This window comes from Pocillopora verrucosa, chromosome 14 (genome assembly GCF_036669915.1).
Source record: "Pocillopora verrucosa isolate sample1 chromosome 14, ASM3666991v2, whole genome shotgun sequence".
Classification (NCBI taxonomy): domain Eukaryota; kingdom Metazoa; phylum Cnidaria; class Anthozoa; order Scleractinia; family Pocilloporidae; genus Pocillopora; species Pocillopora verrucosa.
Genome location: NC_089325.1, coordinates 13,701,235 through 13,719,615, shown reverse-complemented (window position 1 = coordinate 13,719,615; position 18,381 = coordinate 13,701,235). Strand labels below are relative to the sequence as shown.

General features: G+C 37.6%; 1 pseudogene; it reads left to right on the top strand.

Annotated features, from left to right (window-relative positions):
* Positions 1-7,436: 7,436 nt before the first annotated feature.
* Positions 7,437-18,025, top strand: LOC131786248 (uncharacterized; annotated as a pseudogene).
* The last annotated feature ends 356 nt before the right edge of the window (positions 18,026-18,381 follow it).

Here is an 18,381-nt window from a genome sequence, read left to right as displayed (position 1 = left end):
CAGGCCACTGACTCACAACATGCACAAACGTGTGACTGTCCACTCGGTTGCGCCTCGTAAGCCACCTTATTGTTTCCTACCAAATTTTGTCGTTACATGTGATCTATTCCTAAACAGAGGCATGATAACGTGGAGTTCATTTGTTAATTAGATAGTCACAACTACAAATTTTCTGTTACATCTAACACTGTATGATGAAGTTAAAGACATCTATTTTTGGGCCAAAAATAGATGTGCGTTAATGTGTAGCAGTCGGTAGCGAAAGAGTATCGAGTTCTCGTGTTAAGAAGAATCGGTCCAACTCTTTCTATGTATGGTAAAGTAGCCAATATAATTCGATTATCAATGATTTATCGATTGATATGCCTGAACCAATTATCAAAGATTCTTGGTCATGGGAAATTTCACACTCAAATGTAGAATGATAAAAAAATATGTTATTCATCTGTAACGAACATGTTACAAAAAAAGAAATGTGAATGTGAATACGAGCCGTATAAAATGGTCCAGCCCGTCTAGCAAGTTCTTTTTAGCTCAGCCGATTTCCCAAGACGGACTCAGATCTTTCATCGTTCTTTGTGACAAATAAACAACACCCTTCATTGTTTTCGGCCTTTATACACACCCTTTTTCCCTGTTGCTTGACCTCGTAACCTAGTTCCTTGTTTCCATTTCATGGCTAATTTAATCGTTGTCTTAAAAAAAACAAACAAACAAAAAGACCGCATTTCGCGCAAGTTATCGCCGGCAATCGGTAAGGATTATAGGAAACTAAGAAAATCAGTACGTGTCAGGTGAAGCCTTTTCAAAGCACTTCTTTAATCAGTTTAAAACGTGACACAGCAAATCAGAAATCCAGCAGAGAAGAAAGTAGACACAGATGTGAACAGGCCCTCAACAAAAGGAAATGGGCCATCGTGTCACATGGACTAAATAATTTAGTAAGAAAAAGATAATTATTTATATTTTGGAGCGCTGGGAAGTCGAGAACGTGTTCATTCGACAATTTTTTTTTCCGAAGTCTAATAGGAATGATCCGATCACTTGAAGAAACAAACAAACAAAATAAATAAATAAAACTTGCTACTCACTCTGCTTCGCATGGTTATTGCAAAGGGATAATGCCAAGTAACATTGCTTGTCAAATAATTAATCTACGTGAACTTCATAATGATGGAAACTTAGCCAACATTGGTTAAGTTCGTCAGCTGCAATCGTTCACACTCCAACGAGAAGATTAAAAGTAATTCAAGTGAAGATTAAGTATCGCGCTCATAGTGGATCAAAAAACAAGTGACGAGATGAGTCATCTTACAGTTTGTATATAGCACTGACAGTGTGTAAACATATTTCACATGCAATAAAGCCCTTGTGTAGCTGACTGCATACCCCGCCTTAAGTTACCTTGCAGAGCGGCTCAGTTTAAACAGAGCATTCAAGGGGGAGGAGGGTGGCAGGAGTTTAGGAGGGTGGCGAGGGGAGTTAAGGAGGGAGGAGGGAGGAGGGAGGAGGGAGGAGGGAGGAGGGAGGAGGGAGGAGGGAGGAGGGAGGAGGGAGGAGGGAGGAGGGAGGAGGGAGGAGGGAGGAGGGAGGAGGGAGGAGGGAGGAGGGAGGAGGGAGGAGGGTGTTTGTAAATAAAAGGAACAAGAAGTGAGGAAGAACTTATTAAACGATCTATCCCTTAAAATAGCAATAACTGATTATGAGTGCACTTAAAAAAAAAAAAAAAAAAAAACTCACTCATAAAACTCAGCGTTCCTTGAAAAAGCCCTTTAGAAGAATTTCTGAGCTTCCCCACCCGTCCTTAACATAACTGTGGATTAATCCCCTCATTACCTTTAACTCACAGTCGTGGATATTACTTATTTTAGCTCTTTTTGTAGATCCCAGACAGTCAACAACAACTCAGAAGACAGTTGAAGATCCTAATGACATAAAAACAAAGGATAGTCGCTCTTTTGGCCGCACTGTTCATCATCGCGTTGATCATCATTGGCATGGTTTTAGTTTTGCCACGAAACAGTAAACCAAATAGAGGTATTCCTGTAATCATATATTTTGTTTTGCTGTTATTATTTTTTTTAAGGTAGAATTTTAAAACGTTTTTAACTTTTGAACCTTTTCCTGGGGAAGAGACAGTTTAACCTAAGAGAGGAGATTAGGAACGTACGTGTGTGCGTGCGTCTTAACAAAGACATACAAACAAAGAATTTAGAACAAGCTGGATTGAAATATGTGCCAACAAAGGAAAATGACTTAAGACTTGCAACTTTAAACTCTGGCGCCGTTTTAGGCCTATTTTCTCTGTTTCTCATCTTTATTTTAATCAGGGTCTGAAGTGGTGGGCAGACTAACAGGAATTGTCTTGCAATTTAGGTAATGTTCTAGAGATCAGTGTTCTGGAGTAAGGTGATGAAGTCTTAGTCTGCAGACTAAAAATTACCCTCTTGTTGAAAGAGTGGCTACACACTCTGACTTAACCTCTCCCTCCCTTAGTAAGACCCCCTCTCAAAAGAATTGCCTCGGCATCGAAATTTGAAAAACATGGTACAGTATCTCTACAAGATCAACGAAAATCCCAAGGTAAATCGAAAGAGTCTGAATAATTGGCCACTCAATGCGGTTTCTCTCAAATATTTTTTGTTTTGTTTTGTTATGTTTTTTATCATTTCCGTCTCGGGTTTATGTACACATATGGTAGTACTATTAAAAATAATAGTCTAGCTATATATAACTAATTACATAGAGAAAATTTGCACAACTTCCTCATTTCATACTTCCTTAAGCATGCAACACTGCAGATACCCAAGACATACCGTGCATTAGTTCTGTGATCAGAGCTAGAGAACTAAAACGAAGTTTCCTCAGGAAGTTAAAATTCATCAAAGTTAGTCGGTAAAGGAAACGAGGAGATTGAAAAAACACAACTGAAAAATCAGTCATGCTCTAAACACTTTGTGAGAAAGTCATTTTATTCTACAAAGCTGGTTTCATTTGTAGGTAGCAAAACATGCCAACAAAATATGCTCTTTGAAATCCATTAACTAGTTTATCGCCTTACGATATAACCTGAATGGGACCTGTTCATTTATAGAGTTTTATTACTTATCACATAACCAGGCTTAAAAGTCATTGAAAAATGAAAATAAATACAATTGCACTTCGGTCTCAAGAATACGGGAAGTCGAAATACTGAATATCCCCTTGATAGTTTTCTACCCATGTTTACAGTCCATCGAGAGAGTTTTGAGTTGGGATATTTTCTTTAAACGTGGCTTTAAGCTTCGTTCACAATGCCTGACCCTGACGATCTCAATCCCGTCGGCGAGGCATCTTAAGAACACCAAAAATATCCAACGTAATACTCCCCTGCTTTAACTGAATAAATCAGAACACTTTGTGTCCTCTTTAATCTTTAACCTTATGCTAAAAGAGAAGCGACCGTGAGAGTTTGTGTTGTTTTATTATTCTAAATTTCTCTATTTCATATGCTTGTTCTTGGTTGAAATCGACTTGTTATTTATCTGTTTTTACAGTTTCCTTGAAGCGTGATCCCTCTCAAAACTTCCGCTCATTCCAAGTCACACCTTGAGAGTGACCGGAATTGCGTCCATACCTTAACTGGTCGTCCAAGCGTAACTTTCACTTTCGTGACATTTTCAACTTTCTTATCGAAAACATTGGTTTCGGACGATGAATTTAGCGAGGATACATGCATTAATCGTGCTTATAATTGATTTGTTATTGCCGAGAACTGGTAAATGTAGAGGGAATTGAAGATAATCCTTGCCTTCATGAGTTATGTTCATGTTATATCGTCGTGATGCTCATAGATCAAGTCTGATATTCATTACGATATAATGGTTAGTAGCTTCTAAACAAAAGCAAAAAATAAAGATAAATGATAAGATAAAAAGGGCCACGTGGAAGATCTGTAAAGGAGTCCTTTACCCCAAATAGAAACAGACCACCGAAATGGTAATTAAGTAGGATTATAACGATAAAATACGCCCCATTTCCACACTTTAATAAGATTATAACAATATAACATTTCAAGGTTTCGACCTCAATGTTCTTTTTTTAGTCTCAAAGCGAGTGTCCATAGGCAGCTTATTCCATCTATCTACTAAATTTACTGCCCCCATTACCTTCTCTGATGCGCTAAGTTTTGAATTTTCCATGAAGCATCAACTTGAAATGTAAATGTAGTTGATGGATACACTATAGAATCAGCCAAAGCGCGCAATGCAAAGGGTGCTGTGTCTGCGAAGCGTAGTTTTTCCGAAGAAAATTGACATATCAATTGAACGATGTTTTATCTCTGAATTATGAAACTGTAAGAGGCCGAAAACAGATGACATGTCGCGTAACACTGAAAGCGGAAATTTTTAAGGAAAAGTCGACTTGCGTGTTAGACAGTCGTGCAGTAAATTAAAAAAAAAAAGCATTAGGACAGTATTCCTGTTTCATTCTTTTATTCTATACCTACCGGTAATTTAAAACTTTCAAGACTATTTATAGAGTAATCAAATTAGTCGAGTAAAGTTAATTTGAGTCACCCGATGCCGAGTCATCTGTTCTTTATGGCCAGGTAACACACTTAAAATAGAAAAGCACCTATAAAGCTATCAATCATGGCAATATAATTATTTGCATATATAGTTCCGCATAGGACAAGGATACCTTAAAATACCGCAAAATTACAAGATTTGTCCATGCCGACTTACAACTGCCTCTCAGTGTGTTCTCAAACATCAAAAACGAAGTTATCAGTGAATTGCATCATGATATGGATATCAGGCACCTCGGTTCTAATTCTAAGACGCGGCTGTCCTAATATTAAACGCACGTGCATCTGTAAGGGCAAAGAGGGTAGTTTCTTTGGCAAAGTAATAACACCATGGCCAGTCAATTCTCCTCGATGAATCGTTTATCACGAACACAGCACTAAGCAATTATGGACTACCTGAAGAATCAATTATGTAAAAACATATTTTTGAGCTCAAATGCTTTCTTGACTTGGCCCCGAAAATTAAATTCGATGAAAACGATAACATAAAAATATTTCCTGAAAATAAGTCGAATAAAATAATTCCAAGGGTTACAGTAACTTTACTGAACTTAAATCATTCTTATGATAACATCGACATCCTTTACCAAATGTTTACTTGGGAACTAATAATAGGCTTGTTATAATGACCCTATATAGCCATTTTTGAACCATGGCGCAAAAGCTTCAGAACACATGAGGGATTTGTCGAAGTTTCCGATTAGCATACGAGCGGGAAATTTAAACGCTGAAGGTAAGACAGCGAAAAGAACATTTGAGGGCAGAAAATAGCAGCGAGAAAGTTGGAGGAGAAACTTTCACTTTCTCGCTCGACGGACTATCGAATCACGACTTCGCCGCTGTCAGAGTAATCTTTCATAGTATGAGAGTAGTTCAAATCTCGCGTGCGCTACGCAAGTCAGACTTAATTCTTTGTGTGCATAATAAGTAATGGTAATAGGGCTGAATGGAGTCCAATTCGGTCTGTAATCATACTAGTGATAACAAAACCGGTAGACCACGCAGCAGAAGTGCGGTTGGTAAAATTTCGGGACAGCCCCATACCACATTATGCATTCAGTTCTTGGATGGAGAAAACAATGACAAAAAGAATACATTTCCACTGGAAAAACAGATTTGTTTTACAATAGTATGGAGCTGTGCGGAAATTTTTACCGTCCTATTTGTTTATCACGAGCATGATAACAAACTATCCGACAAAAAAACAAAGTACGCAGAGAGAGGTTAAAAATACACCGAAATTTCTTTTTTCTGATTAGTCAGAAATTTTTCGCGTCGCTCCGGCCAAAGTTCTTCAGCGCTAACAATAACAAAGGGACTATTGGTTAACACTTAATGCTTAATTATCCTGCTTCATACCTGCATTTGACTTCTGTTAAGCGTGGCATATCCGTTGTTTCCCTGAGCTGTTTGCAGCCACATGTTGCCTCCTTCAATTCCAATGACGTTATCATTTGGCGTCTGACCAAGACTCAGTCTTTTCTGGCAATCTCTGGTTTGATCGTTCGACATCATGTACACCTGGGAGGAGACACAACACGACAGTTCAACAGGAAAGATTAATTTCCATCGCAGCATGAAAAAAAGTATCCTATTTCATTACTCCTTTAGGTGGTTCGACTGCTTAATATCGCACATGTGAAGGGCTGTCATGTTTCAGCTTTAGCTCTGTTTGACCTGAAAGCACCTCAAGGCCTCTTGTCGCTACCCTTATTGTTCTTTCTACTGCATACGTGAATTGTTTTCTTATTTGTTATTGCGACAGTTTGGAAAAAAGCCAGCTAAACACTCAGCCTAGCGTATTTAAAGTTATGAGGCATTATTTTTAACATTTCCACGAGGAGTCTGTCTTCTCACCTTTACTTCGTGAGTACCTTGACCGTAGAAATCCAAAAAGAAAAATTTCTGTCATCATCGCAGTCTTCTGTAATATGGTTCATAGCAGCGGTTATCAAGAAGATTATTAGGCAGATTGACTGCTCGTCGTCAGAGCATGGTGGGAGGAGGTCGTGAAGGGTCCTGCAGATGTTTGAACACATTTTCTAATATATAGATTTAGCTTAGCCTGAAAGCGAAGCTCAAGTTAGTTTCTTTTCCAGCCCCTCACTCTAATGAAACTCTTCAGCACAGGCTGTCGAAGTGGTTATTCAAGGGGATTTAGGGAGGGGTTCAAAATATGTCAGCGATTTTTTATTTGCTATTTATTTATTTTCTGCCAACAGTAACAACGACGACAATGGTGAAAATTAATTGGTGACACGATTTTGGGGATTACTACGGAAATTATGTTACATTAAGTAAGTATACACCAGATTACTAACATATTTTAGTGCACTTTTAGAACTTCTGCATATCACCGAGTATATTGAGAGAAAAGGTTTTCTTTCAGCCTCCCAGTTATATTTGGCAAACCACTGTCCCGGAAGCTATTAAAGCATTTGTATCCAAAAGGAAAAATAAACAACGCAACAAACTGATCAGATGAGAGAGACAATGAAAAGCACCTCGGTGTGTCGCTTTAGCTGGGTTTCACCTGTCTCCAGGACAGCGAAAAACGGTCCTTAAGTTACAGTTACCCACGGCATTTTGCGTATCATGGTCCTCGTTACGAAAGCGAGGTTCTGAGATTGAAGTATGGTCGGAAGAAGATATAGCAGTACCTGGGTGTATGGTGAAAAAAATTAACTGATGTCACAACAGCTGAGTAATTAAAAGTAAAACTGCTGATCCCGAAAAACAGCTGTTAGAGAAATTATCAGGGTAAAAACAAACCGGGTAAAATTTTTTAATAAGCAATTTACTGCCTAAAAATTTCAGTAAACCTTATTTCTTATGTCATAGATGACGTTTAGACAAAGATCGTATCATGTGCACTTACGAGAGGCCTTCAAGCTCTGAACAGACATCACTCGACCCTGTGCATGTTCAGCAAACACATAGCTCCGCTGAGCTTACTGTTCACCTGACCTTTTCACGAACGGAATCTGGGTTGACCACCTACGAAACAGTGAGCGACTGCAAAAAAGAGCGCGGCTATGATAACGTTGGGACTAATCGAAAGTCGAGTTCAGTAAGGAGAGGGGCATTCAGATATTCAGGAAAGAGCAGGAGAAAACACAATGTTGGTGAGTGGTGATAGAAGAATACAGCAGCCATCTACTCTGTGCGATGAAAAAGAAGAAAACAAGGATCATGTTTACGCGGTAGTTCATAAAGAAAGAAAAGGTAGAGCCAGTTCTGAAGTTAGTGCTCGCGAAAAAACTTCGGGCCGCCCTTATGAAGTGATTCACTTGTAAACGGGCGTCCTGTGTAGATCTTACATGTAAGCCTCCGTCTCTGACACAAGAGAACCGTTCGTCTCATCAAACTGAATCAGGGCTCAAGAACAACGTTAACACCGAGGCTGCAGGGAATGAGACACCTCAGGCTGGCGGGAACATTGAATACTTGTATGCAGTTGTTGACAAGACAAAAAAGAAGAAGAACCGCCACAGGTAAACTTTTCGCAAATTCTAACTAAAGTTTCTTTTTCGTTTCTTTTGATTTTATTTTGTTTTTATTTTTTGGCTTCTTTTTTTTGTATATATGACGCCCTGTTTCTTCTTCAGTACTGTTTGATAAAGGAAACAATCTTAATATAAACATTTACTTCTTCGATTCATAATGTCTACGTTCTACGTATGATAATCAAACGTGTAGCTGGAGCACGGCAGCTGGACTTTTGTTGAAGTATCTAGAGGATCCTCTTCAACAAAAAAATAAACAAAAAATAATAATAATAATAAGACCGGCTAAACTGATCAAAATAAATTTGGAAAAAAAAACCCTCGATCAGAACCAAAATAAGGAAACCCTCAACCGATTATCTAATCAAATTCGTTTACAATCCTTGGTGTTTTATTTCTCTTTTAATGTTGTTGTTGTTTGCTTGTTTTCTTGTTTTTTTTGTTAACCTCGTTACTGTCTTGCTATCGTTATTTAATGTCACTTGTTTCACGAAATGCCCATAAGGTATTATTGTTCCATATTCGATGTAGAAGCTCGCTCTATACCGTGGCCTTGTGTACGCAAATCTGATCTATTCCCGCGAAAACAGTGCAAAGCTTGTCAAAGACCAGTCCCAAACAGTGTACGCCCAAATTGATCACGCCAAGACAGCAAGGAGACAAAGGACGATGAACATAAGTGAAACTCGTTTCCCATCTCAGGAATGTTTTAATGATAAAAAAAAAAGAGATAAAAAAAAATAAATAAAACTGCAAGAAACGAGCAGGCCCTCTAATTATAGTTACTGATCGTTAATTACTTGTTTGTCATCACAAATACCCGACAAATACAAATACAAATACCCGTAGTCAGCGTCCCGCGCATGGGTGTAATGAAAGAAAACATTTCAAGAGTTCAATGCACTTTGTTCTTGGTGTTTAGTTTTATGCTAGAGGGAAGTTTTCCCTTCACGCACAGTCCAAATAACGAGTTAAGTGTAAGAATTTGATAAAGGCATAAATTCCCGAGGTTGGATGACGTTGAATTAAACCGCAGCGTCAAATGTGTCGTGTTGTTATACCTATTTTAGCGGTTTTATTTTCAAATACCACGGTATGATGTATCATATAGACAAAAAATCAACAGAAAATTCGATAAATACATGAAAATTTTGTTTAATAAAAGGGAAATATTTGTTAACGTGATTGGAGTATTTGCGATACATATTGATCCTACACTAATTAAAATGACATGACTATTTGCTAATAACTGTTGTACGGAAGGGTACTCCGGCAATGCTTAATTTGTTTTACATGCGTGAAATATATAACTGTTCAATCACCAAGCTTTTAATTCAAGCAATTACTCATCCTCCAAACTGAATATTTATGTAAAGAAAATCGGTAATACCGGCTCAGCTAGCACAGCGGTCAAACCTCGGGCGTGAGTGAGAAGATCCATTCTCCTAAAAACGAAAAAAAAACCAACAACAACAACAACAACAATGACAACAACTTCTGTCCTAAAAAATACAAATCGACAAATTTTAACCGGTAGCCGAAAAAAGAAACCGTCAAATGTAAACTGGTAAAATTGTTTATTTGATCACGAAGGAAGGAAGTTAGTCGCGAGTGCCGTCATCCCACTGTGACCCTCATAGGTAAAAAGGAAACTCCAGACTTTTCGAATGCAACGAGTTCATCTTAAAAAAACCATGACTTCCCGGATGTGTAATTGTTTGTTACTCGTGTAAGACTAAATTGTTTTTACAGCCAGAAAGCGCACCAAGTCAATTCACACATGCACAAACGTTCGACTGCTGTGTTCACGCGGCTGTGCCTCGTGAGCATATTTCGTCGTTATATGTGATATACTCCAAAACAGAGGTACGGTAACGTGGAGTTCATTTGTTGATTGCATAATAACAACTGCAAACTTCCCTATGCGTCATACACCATTATAGATTCCGGCCTTTCTCGCAAAGTTAATGACCAAAAGTAGATGTTTGTAAACGTGTGTCAGCTGGCAGCGATAGTGTATCAAGTTCTCATGTTAAGAAGAATCGGTCCAACTCTTCCTAGGGATCGTAAAGTAGCAAAAATAATCGATCATCAATGGTTTATCGATAGATAAGCCTGAGGCAATGATCAAAGATTCTTGGTCATGGGAAATTTCACGCTGTCACAAACATGTTAAAAAAAAAAAAACAGTGAATGTGAATACGAGCCGTGTAAAATCATCATGATCCAGTCCGTTCAACACGTTCTTTGTTTCTCATCACCCTTCATCGTTTTCAGCCTTCGTACATTCCCTCTTCCCTTCTTGTTTGACCTTTTGACCTAGTTCCCTGTTTCAACTCCATGGCTAATTTACAAGTTATCGCCAGCAACCTGCAAGGATTATGAACAATTAGGACGATAGATCGGATAAGCAAAAATAGAAAATTAAGTGCATCAGAGGTAGGTGGAGCCTTATCAAGCACTTCCTTAATCAGTTCCCGTGACACTACAAATCAGAAATCCCGCAGAGAAGTAAATAGACAAAGATATGAACAGGCCCTCAACAAAAGGAAATGGGCCATCGTGTCACATAGACTAAATAAATTAATAAGAAAAAGATAATTGTTTATATTTTGGAGCGCGGGGAAGTCGAGAACGCGTTCATTCGACAATTTTTTTTTTCCGAAGTCTAATAGGAATGATCCGATCACTCGTCTCGCTCTACCATGTATGCCTCGTAAAACGCTCTGGTTCAAATCATGCTATCAGCACTTTCCTGTGAGATGCGAAATGACTGTTGATAGATTGCCATATCACATTTTGTTCATTCTGATCGCTGGCTGAGGATATTTATCTGGTTGACTCAATGTTGAATCTTAAGAAGAATCTCAAACATTACTTTATACAATCTTTCGGAGAATAAAGTCTCTAACTGAAATATTTCCGAAAATTTCATTAAACAAGTATTAAAAAAAAAAGAAAAAAATATATATAAATAGATGGATTGAGTGACTTTATTAAGACTGATTGGAAATCAAGAAGTCTGAATTTAAGTCAACCGAAAAACACTCCAAATTCCTGAATATAGCTTACACTTAAGTATCATACTCGAACGAAAGCTTTAATTCATCAAAATCAGATTACGCATCAATTTATTTATTTAATTAATTGGTTTGGTTTGTTTTTGTCGCGTTTTTTCATCGCTGAAGTGATAGTCAGGAGGAAACCCAATTTACTGACGAAGTGACCGCAATCACTTTCATATACATGTCCCTATGCACGTAGGTTTAAATTTCTCTTGAAATGCTCGAATATTCTTGTTTCAAGGAATACCAGGACATATTTTTATTCATTTGGTTCTCATCTTTGATCTTCTTTGATGCACTGAGTTCCGCTCTGTTAGAAGACGCCCAGATATTACGTTGATGTCCAAATTGGATATAGCGGAAAACTGTAGAAATAAGTTTCGTAAATTTCCACTGACCAGGGACATGAATGAGGAAACTTTTTCCTTAATAGTGTTGCAAAGTTTCCCAGACAATGCGTGACCCTGACGACCTCAACCCCCGTCGGCAAAGCCTTTAAAGAACAATCCAAACAATATTCAGCAATGTTGTATGGGCGAGTCACTCTCACTATCCTTTCCGTAATACTTCCGCTGTATCATCCTCAGTCTCACCTTGAGTGACCGAAAATTGCGTCTATATCTTAATTGGTCGTCCAAGCGTACCTTTAATGCACTTTGGTTACGTTTCAAATACCCTCATCCAAAGCATTGAACGATGGATTTAGCCAAGGTGCTGGTGTTGATTCTTCTTGGAGTCAATTTGCTACTGTCGGGAGCAAGTAAGTGTGAAAGGAATCTTTTATCATTCTAAAGTTCATAGTGAAGGGTGAGCTCTCGATCGAATATCTAGTTTCATTATTTAGTTGTTTTCTGGATGGTGGCACTTGATTTTAAACTATTTTGACCATCAAACTGATTAAATTAAACGCTTCATTTTCGTGATGAATCAAGAGAATCGCGAAATAAACCTCAGGGTACAACGCGTTTTGACCGATTATAACAAACATTTATCAAGAGCGACGGATATGGATTACATAGTTTTTTTTTTCGAGGAAGGATTAAGCGATGATAGTGATCAAATTTATGTACGTTGAATAATGTTGATTTAACTAACATATTAAAGAACCCTACATCCTCCAATACCTTTCATCTAGCTGTAGCTTTAAAGCTGTTTCCCCTGTGTCTATCGTGTCAGTTTGGATGTGTTGCATGAGAAATTAATGGATTTATACAATGTGCTGACTTTTACTTTATTCAATGTTCTAATATATTACTCCTCTTGCTTGTTCAAGAGAAAACTGAGTGAATTGGAAAGATTCAAAACAGTGTTTAGATGATTACTTCGGCTTTCCAAAGGAAACGCCTGAGTTGAAATTCCGGCTTCGTTTTTTTTTTTTTTTTGTCCAGTCGCAAATAGCAATCAAGTCCTTAACACGAATGCGCGACGTTTTGGCTGATAAGCAAATGCTAGGGTGTAACACCGGAAGAAGCGCGGTTTTTGCGGTCCAAAATCAGCACAGATACTGAGTATAATATGCTCAAAACGTATACAAAAATATGCTCTTGGCGTTCGCAGCAGACCCACACAAATGCAGGCACAAAACCTAAGTTTCTTTCCGACAGGAAGCCTGAGCAAGCACAAATATGCGTCTAGTTAATGTAACTTTTAGCGCCCGACAGGGACATTGAATATGTGAATCAAATACCTACTCCTGAATATGTTAATGCTTGAGTGGTCCGAATCCATCCGAAAATAACTGTAGTTAAAATATATATTTGGGAGACTGTGTTGTTTTCTCATCTTAAATTTCTCTTTTCGTTATCTTATTTTTGATTGAAATCAACTTGTCGTAAAACTAATAATATTTCAAAGTTTCCTTGAGGCGCGATCTCTCTTAATACTTCCGCTGTATCATTCCCAGTCCCGCCTTGAGTGACCGGAAATTGCATCTATATCTTAACTGGCCGTGCAAGTGTACCTTAAATGCACTTTCGTTGCGTTTCAAATATCCTCATCCAAAGCATTGAACGATGGATTTAGCGAAGGTGTTGGTATTGATAAGTTATTTATATAACTATTTGTATAACTATTTTGATCATTAGACTGATTAAACGCTTCACTTCCGCGATGAATCAAGAGAATTGCGAGATAAACCTCAAGGTAGAGCGCGTTTTGATCGATTATAACAAGCATTTATCAAGAGGGAAGGTCGAGCAAGGATGGGATTATCCTTTGTTTGTTTGTTTTTGAGACAGAACTAGTAGATAGAAGAGATAAAATTTTTGTATATTGAATAATGTTGATTTAACAATCATATCAAAGAACCCCTCATCTTTCAGTGGCTTTCATCTAGTTGTAGCTTTAAAGTTGTTTCCCTTGTGTCAATCGCGTCAGTATGGGTATGTTGCATGAGAAAATTGATGGATTGATACAATGTAATAACTTTTATTTTATTAGCTGTTTTGATATGTTACTCTTCTTGCTTGTTCAAGCGAAAACTAAGTGAATTGAAAAGATTCAAAACAGTTCTAGATAATTAATGTGATATTTAGTGCCCGACGGCGACATTGAATGTTAATGCTTAAGTGGACCCGAATCCAATCGAAACTGACTGCAGTTAAACTATATCAAGCTATCCAAAAGGCCGCTGACCCTTTATGCATGAATAAGTGAGACGGGAAGTTGGGTGAAGGGGAAAAATTTTCAGTTGAAGCGTTAATTGTAGTGTTTAATTTCCAAGAAGAACCGACATAGGCTGTTGAATAACATTTTTATTTTTTCCTTAAACTCAACGGAATTCTTTCCAAAAGAAGCCGAACGATTTAGGGCTGTAATGACGGAAAGATCTTCCATAAACTGAACAATTTTTGAGCGAGTAAAAATGGTAATTCAAAAGAGGTCATGCAAATTAAATAGAGAGGCTTCACCGAAACATCTTCATTTCCGCTATAAGAAAGATGATTCAAAAGGCTTCTAGTTTTTGCGAGAGCATGTATTTGAGTTATTTTCGTTTTCAATCAAACGCGTGGCAAGATGAGGGTGTGATATTTTTTCTCTCACAAGTCTCATAGTGAAGAAGGTGCGAGTTTTTTTTTTATTTATCTTTTGCAAAAAAAAAAGCAGGTCCTGCTTAAAAGTAAGTCTTTATCATTAAAAACTATCAGAGTTTTACAGCGGATTTGCGCGTGGCATCTAACGAAGGTGTGACTTTTTTTCACCGCTTTAAGATGATGTGAAAAGAGTGGGAGAGTATAGCAGGTAATTTAATCGATTGACGAAGGGCTAACACTCGAAACGTCAGCTTCTTTACTCTTTACGGTTGCCAGTTTACATTTTCAACTCAGTTGTTAACACTAAATTACTTGTTTTTAAATTTGTCTAGTGTTTTCAAAGCGCCGTAACGTTAAATTGTCACGATAGGATTTCAATTGAGTTTCTCTTAGGAGGCGTTTTATAGCGCGAAAGAAAATTATGGGAGGCGATTGCGCAGCGCTTTATGCAAACTAAGAAAATAGGATAACTTTCGTCGCGCGAAATTTGATTGCCCTAAAATTTGGTAGATGAATCTGACAACGTCAGTGACGTGATTGAATACACGTAACCTGTTGAGCAAAAAAAAAAGAAGAAACTAGCAGAACATGACTATGCGAAAAAAATCTCACCTCCTGCTATCACACAAAAGGATGAATAGGTATCAATTAGATGTCGGTTTGTGTAAACACAAAAAAGTTGTGGGAGGAGATTATTCAGTTTTTCTTGCTTACGAAGCGCGAAATTTAAATATACTCGGATTGAACAGTCGAGTCGAATGGGAGAAATTGACTAGCGTGTGCGACTATTTCCATTTAAGTTTAAATACACGCACATTAAACAATCGAGTAAATGACGATAGTCTTTTACATGATTCAACGGCGTGGTAGGCTTCAGACGTTAATACCAGGTTACACATGCTCTCATCACCTTTGTATCGCACAGTGAGCCTCTAAATATATATAGATATATATATTTCGCCAGTTTTAGGCAATGTAAAGGAAAAAACGGTGATATCTCTTTATTTCAGATACGAAAGCTACAGTCACCCCACCATCCACCCCACCGTGACTATTTGCATCCTAAAAAATCTACCAGAATCACCCTCACGGAGAGGATTTGTCTTATCATCAGTTTTGGTTTAAATCTACCGCTCGTATGATAATCGGAAATTTTGAAAACTCCCGCGTGTATTTTAAAGTTGTTTCCGCCATTGTTCCAAAGTAGCCATATACGGTCATTGTTAATCGTTAAACAAAGCCTGCTCAACTTTAGGCCGATCCGCTTTTCTTGATACGATAAACTTAGAAACATTATTTTTACAAGTATATCTGTCGCAATCCGACACTTGTCATTTAGAGAGCGCGTAAGAAGAAAAAGCGCAAGTACACTTTTTAAAAAAACAACGGAAATACTTTGGCTAGTTCCTTTGGCTAAGACTGTCACGACAACGTGTTTCTCAAAAACAGACAATGATCTTACGGAAAGTATTTTTCACTCTCATTGCGATTAATTAATGTACGGAGACTGTTTTGTTCAGTAAGTAAATGGCAAGGACAGTAATTACAAGTAAATACCTTTTTTTTTCTATTTTGTGGTTGTGAGAGTTTGCTCGTTAGTTTACTGCAATGGCGTGTGTACATCTGTTATTTCCTTCAAAAAAACTAAATTGAAATGAGGCACTTCAACTAGAATTGATTTCATTCGTGTTTTTGGATCGTTGCTTCAGTTTATTCGTCAAAGATCTTTCATGTAATAGTCTAATGTGTTATTTACGTCGGATATATACATATAATAATCTGTCTGGTCCTAAAACAAGCCTCTCTCTGTTGGGGTGTTAAGCGAACGTCGAGTTTCATTATTTGGTTACTCGAGGTAGTGGTGTTTGATTTTAGATTTATTCTGAGAGTGAGACTGACCCAGAACTTTACTTTCGAGTTCAATTAAGAGAAGATGATTTATTGAGGGAAGAATCTTGGGATAGAGTGCGTTTTTGGTTGATTAGGAGATTTTTTAAAGACTTGCAAGCCGAGCGACGGAGGATGTTAAAAACATTTATGATCAAATTTAAGTATACTGTTTAATGTCGGTTTTGAATCATGTTAAATAACCCAACATCCTCCGCTAACTTTCACCGAGTTAGTAATTCAAGATTGCATGATTGTTCTTTTCACGGAAATTTTGTGGACTTCATCATCCATGTAAAGAGCTTGGTATTATTAGCGAAATAATCTCGTCTGAATTTTCCGAGAGTAATGTTTTCGGAGTTTAATAGGATTTCTCCCCTTGAGAAAAGCCGTAACAACAGACGTGAGAATTATTGTAATTTTCACGTTTGCTTGATATCGCTAATCAGTTGCTTACTCGTCACTCGCCTTTCGCGAATTTTTTCGGATTATGGCTACTAAACACTGAAACATCTTACAGACAGTCATGCTCAGAATTTTCTGGAAAGGGAGGAAAAACCAAAATACCGAAAGAAAAACTGAGAGTCTCTTATTCAGTGGCTTTGATAATGGCACTTCTCACGCTATGAGCGAAAATCGACAACTGAAAGATTTGCCACAGGCCGAATTTTGCCGTGTACCTGAAAAATTTCTTCTGACGGTGAGGACCAAGTCAGTAAATGAGAATTTTGTGTATTTAAAAAGATAACTCCCATTGTATTGTGTTTCAAAGCATTTTTTCATCTTGAGCCTTAGCGCCAACGCACTTTACGATTTTTATTCAGAGATTGTTGATCCTTCATTTTGATTCATTAATAAATAAATAGTTTACTTTTCTTGTCAGAAAAGGCTATTGCGTTTATATGATATGCGCCCTGGGATGACATTTGGGTAAACAAAGCCGAAATTAAGGTTTTGTTAGCTGAAAATAGAATTCAATAAAATTAGTACACAACAGGGATTGTGCTTTTTCTACACACTATCGCTCAGGATCCAACATTGAAATAAACCTAAAATGCATCAAGAAGGAAACTGGAATTTTTAAAATGGAGCAAACACTCTTCGTATAAAGCGAATCACACACCAAATAAAAGACAACAATAACAACAAAAACCAAGAAACACAGCACAAAACACAATAAAGATAATAATATATTAAATTAGATCTATAGCAACTATCAAACCTGACGACCGATCAGCTTTTGATGTCTTCTGCGACCAAACAAGGGCCGGTGCAGGATAGACGGTATTCCAGAAAAGAATCGACGGTTCCTTTGACTTCAACCGCCACTGGAGCGATTATAAGCATGGCTTATACAAATGCAATCGAATAAACGTTCACTGAGCTGGTTTGGGATGCTATTTAACTTCAAAGATAATTAGTTTTTGAGCAGTTTGTTTCTGCTTTTAAATTTGTTCCCAAGGTGCCAAGGTGTTATCGACTGATAAGATAAATGGGGTGTGTCTTTTTTTTATTTTATTTTTACATTCAGCTTGTGAGAAGTACTTCCATGGTTCCAGGTACATTTTCTATGAGAGCAATGGTACCCAATACAATTGGGATGGAAGCAAAAAAATCTGTAATGAACAGTCTGGATCTAACCTTGTTTCTATTGAGAGTCCTGAGGAATGGAACTTCCTGAAACAAACTATCCAAAAACAGAATACCACTGAATACTTCATAGGTTTGTGGAAAGATATATCAACTGGAGTGTGGAGATGGTTAAGTGATAACAGCACAGTCAATGCGTCCAATCAAGGAGAATGGCCCTGGGCAGAAGGAGAACCTAACAATGTTCAAGAGAACTGCACGCAAATGTACAGAAATTATCGCAGATACTATGGGCGCTATAATGATGTCAGCTGTACTTCACCCATAGCCGGAGCAGGATTCATATGTGAATTGACAGGTGGAGGTGAGAACTAACGAGTTAGGTGAGTAATGGAATTACCCATTAACGTGTAAAATAATAACATGTAAAATGTTAATAACAAAGGTTACTCGTCCCTTTGACCCCAAAGAGTGAAAAGCTTTTTATTTCTCCTTACAATGTTACCCCTGAATCAAACATGAAGGTCACGAGAATAAAGGAAATGATCACCATATAAAGAATCTCTTGATTGTTAAAAAAAAAAAATCATTATAAACACCTTAGTTTATGTGTAGAGAGCCTTATGGAGAATATGCATACTGATGTCAGGGTGTTCAGGTGTGTTCACTTCCACTTCCTCATCATTAATTCTGATGATGTCAGTTGTGTGAATTTGATACTAAAGGATCAA